Source organism: Lactuca saligna, chromosome 7 (genome assembly GCF_052625555.1).
Source record: "Lactuca saligna cultivar CGN05327 chromosome 7, ASM5262555v1, whole genome shotgun sequence".
Classification (NCBI taxonomy): Eukaryota; Viridiplantae; Streptophyta; class Magnoliopsida; order Asterales; family Asteraceae; genus Lactuca; species Lactuca saligna.
This window is the reverse complement of record NC_136423.1, coordinates 66,332,263-66,337,205: the sequence shown is the minus strand read 5'-3', so window position 1 is coordinate 66,337,205 and position 4,943 is coordinate 66,332,263.

Here is a 4,943-nt window from a genome sequence, read left to right as displayed (position 1 = left end):
ATTTGTGATTCCATTTGAGGCTTCCACACTATTGGGGATAAGCTCTTAAAGCTTGAAGACATTAAGCTTCATTAAGAGGTATGTATTCTATCTTGCAATAGTCATTGTTTTGTATGCTAGATTAGGATAAACCTTGGATGTTCTTATTTGCATGTATAATAGAGAAAACATAGATCCAAGGTATTTAGGGTTGCATGTACACCATAGGAGTGTTAGAATGCTCAAAACCCAACAGTGGTATCAGAGCCATGGGTTGTTTTCTATTATATTTGATGCAAATGTATTTTTTTACTCAAGTCCCGAAGGTCGATTTTACTCCCGAGATTCCCGAGGATCCCGAGAAAAATCCGTTTCCCGAGACGAAACTCTGCCCAGTTTTCCATCTCGCTATCTTCAAACTTTCAAGTGAGTTCATACCCCTAATCAATGTTTTAAGTGATTATAAATGCTTTAATGGGGGGGGGGGGGATACAAGTAGAAACAAACATGTTATTAAATCATTGATATGTATTTTATAATTGTGTTTGTCATTTAACAGATTCACATACTACAAAATGTGATGCATGAAATGGTTTTAAATCTTAAAAACACATTGTTATCAAAAGTTTTACCTTCTAAATGTATATTAAAATGACCTCAGGTTATTGTTAATCATTGTTCAAAACCCATAAGATGTCTTACAAAAACCATTTTTACATTCTTGAACTAAACTATGCATATACACTTATATTCTTATATATGTATTGATGTTATAGTTTGCATCTTTCATTTAAGTTTTCCCACACCCTTGAGTAGTAAGAGTGTGTAAACCTACATGATCAACTAGTTAGATTACAGTAAATTATCATAGGGATAAATTTGAAGATAACAAAACATTATTCCAATTACAAGGAATCTCACAAGAGTCAGTTCATTCATGAGTCTTTACTAGTACCTTACCTGATACTTGAGTACCTTTACATATGCTTACATGATACATGAACACATTACATGAGTACCTTTACATATGCTTACATGATACATGAACACATTACATGAGTACCTTTACGTGGATACCTTTACCTATGTATACTTATTTGAATATTTGTATCACGAATTGAAAGGATAATTTAATTGTACCTTCTGTGTAAATTGTCCTGCCTATCCCTAGTACCTTGGGATATCTAGAATAGGACCCTATCCCCAATACCTCGGGATATATGGATGGGACTAACCATTCAGGAACCCATCTGTTAGCAACAGTGGGTGATGAACATCTACGGATGCCTATGGTTATTACTTATACTAGGAGTACCTTTACAGGGACTAACCCTTCCTCCCCCCTGCTGCTGCTACAGAGGAAAATTGGACAATCTTCGGATGTTCATTAGGTTATATAGGTCGTGTTAACCCTAGTACCTTGGGATAACAGTTACATATGATGTGTTAATCCTAGTACCCAGTGACAACACTTACAGTAGTACATTTTCCTGTTTACTTTATTTTGTGATACTTTCACATAAACGATGAGTTAGACTAAGTACCTTAGTACTAAACAATTAAAGGAAAACTATCATTTTACAAACAAAACATTCGGGTCTTGGTAGAAGACCACATCTCAAACTGATAGGAAATAAGGGATTTTCTAAGGCTTTTCATACTTACATCAACATTTTCAATTAACGATCCACAAGGCCTTCATAACAGCTTTTCACAAACAAGGCAATGACACTTATATACTTATGAATTCACCAGCTTTAAAGCTGATACTCGCTTTCAAAATAACTTGTATTCTCAGGTCATTAGTACACAGGTACGGAGGCCAGGTTTTGAGAAGACGGAGCAGACAAATCTCGTCTTTTATTTTGATTTGTATATTTTTGGTGTCTTACTACAATGAAAGAACACACATGTATTAAAACTTTACTTATAATGCAATGGATGATGTTGTTGCTTGTTTATTATATTACACTGTTGAGATACTGTACATGACGTCCTCCACCCCTGAACGTTTCCGCCGTTTGTGGTTTTGGGGTGTGACAGATTGGTATCAGAGAATTGTTTATAGTGAATATAGTATATCAACCCATAAAAGATATACTAACTATAAATACATGGGATTAAAACACTATGTCTAAGAGATATACTTTTAAATGATAAAATATACGTGCCTGCATACATACTAAAACCAGTGTCACAATGACAAGAACAAAAGTATTACGATTGTTGAATATCACAAGTAGGCCTGGGGATATATGGTCAGTCTTGGGAATGGCATAGCCTGATCAACTATGCTGGTCCAAGGAGTGATTAGCATATGCCCAAGAATGGTTGTGATGTGGCAACAAGTCTAAAATCTTACCAACACAACCATAAAGAAATACCATAGGGGTATTTGGTCTTACTGTAATTATCTTAGTTAGTTAGTCTATTTTAGCTATTTCTTATATCCCGTTTCTCGCGTAGATTAAAATGGTAGGATTTCTCGAAACACGATCATGGCTCAGGCTTCCATCAATCAAGTTTTGGAAGTTGACGCCAACTCTGGTGTTAACACTGTCCACATTCGCCAACTAGAGTCTGCTCATGAAAGGACTCTGGTCCGCAATGCAAATCTGCAGAGGGAACTTGCTGAAACCCGAGCAGAAGTTTGAGAACTTCGAGCTCAGCAAGCAAGGTCGGACAGGCGTATAAGGGGCATTGAACGTCTACTGTCGGGATCGAGGACTCATGCAAGCAGCTCTCATCGCCGATAGAAGCTCGTCGGCTCATCTTTTGGATATAACCTAGTTATTGTAAAACTTTGGTCTAATTTCCTATCTGTATAAATCTTAGGCCTGTTAGGTCTTGATCTAGTCTTAATTCTGTCAAAATTTTCCATCTTAGTTGATGTAAGGCCTACTTCTAGGCCATTTTTCCCGAACTTGTTACATCTGTAATTCCAGTACTATTGATAGATATCTAATCTTATGGAAATTATTATCCAAATGTTATCATTTTCAGTTAGTCATTCTATTCATTATGTGGTTGGAGTATGGGGAGTTAGTCCATGAGACACATTCATAAATCATTTATTCTTATCCATGTCATCATCTTTTAAACGTGCAGTTAAAGAGGCCGCCACGCAGAAGTACAAGGCGTAATCCAATCAACGAAACACCAATACCACCACCTCCACCACCGCCTGTACCTGTTCAACCACCTAATCCTTTCGATGCCAGCATGTTCCAGGCAGCTTTCACAGCAGCAGTTGCAGCTGCTGTGTCAGCAATCAACGCTCTTGTCCCTAGTGGATCGGGAACAGGTGCACCCCCCTCGAACCACGGCGAAAGCCATGGACACCCTCGGGAATGCACTTACAAGGATTTCACGAACGCCAAACCCCGCAGCTTCAATGGAACTGGGGGTGTTATGGTGTTAAGGTAGTGGATTGAGAAGATGGAATCTGTCTTCGAGATCTGCGGATGCCAAGAAGGCAACAAGGTCAAATTTGCAGTTTGTACCTTCTCTGACAGAGCATTAACATGGTGGAACAGCCATGTTAAGTATCTGACTCTGGTGGTGGCGTATTCCATCAACTGGGAAAAGTTGAAAGACATGCTGATGAAGGAGTACTGCCCTCGGGGCGAAGTACAGAAACTCGAGCAGGAGTTTTGGGGTCTGCAAATGGTAGGATCTGACATCACGACCTACACTAATAGGTTCTGTGATCTAGCGAACTTATGCCCTGATATGGCTGCTCTCGAGAGCAAGAAGATCGAAAGGTATATTTGGGGACTATCGTCCCAGATCCAGTCAAGTGTACTAGCTTCCAGGCCTATCACTTTTGATAGTGCCAAGGAACTGGCACAATCTCTCATCGATCACCGAAAACCTCAGACCCCAACAATCCCTACACCCGTGCCACAAAAGTGTTGGATTAATGTCTAAGTCCATAACTATATTTGGTATGTACTTGACCCGACCCGACATGGTCCATTTTGGTTGCACTTCACCGACACAATATATATGGATAATCTTTTGAGAATAGTATGTTTATGATTAATATTAATATATTATAAGTTCTAATATATTATTATGGAATCATATTATTTAATTAGTATTGATCAAGAATTAATTTATAATTAATTAAGTGATAAAAAGGAACTAATTAAATATGGACTCTTATATATATGGAATGGGCCAAGTTCATTTAGGTTGGGCTAAGCTTTCATGGATAGTCCATGGAGTGTTTAACCCATGGATCCTAGGAAATGAAAGGTCATGGGTATTAGGGTTTAACCCTAATCCTCCACACTATATAAAGATGTCCTTGGTTGGTGAAAATGGCATTAGTGTGGTACACTAAGAAGGGCTAGCCAATTTCACTAGAGAGAACCAAGTATCCATATTCTCTAAAGTCTTCCAAGGTGTTTTGGTGATTTGTGATTCCACTTGAGGGTTCCACACTATTGGGGCTAAGCTCTTAAAGCTTGAAGACATCAAGCTACATCAAAAGGTATCTTATCTAACTAGTACTTTGTAGTATAACAACTTCATAATATGCTAGTTAGGATTAAATCCTTGAATGATCTTATTTGCATGTATAATAGAGAAAACATAGATCCAAGGTATTTAGGGTTGCATGCACACTTAGGAGTGTTAGAATGCCCAAAACCCAACAGTGGTATCAGAGCCATGGGTTGTTTTCTATTATATTTGATGCAAATGTATTTTTTTTTCAAGTTGAAGGGAAAAAAAAAGAAAAAAAAAACATGAAGTTTGTCAAATTTTAAGATAATTTCTTTTTTTTGTGAAAAACTAATTATTTGTAAAATTTGAATCATTTGCTATATGAGTTGAATTAAGTCAAATTTAGTAAAAGTTAAAATGATATGATTATTTTATTAGTTTTAAAAGTTTGATCTAAAGCGTTTTTTGAAACCTCCATAAGTTATGGATATGAAAAGGTTTTAAAAAATTGA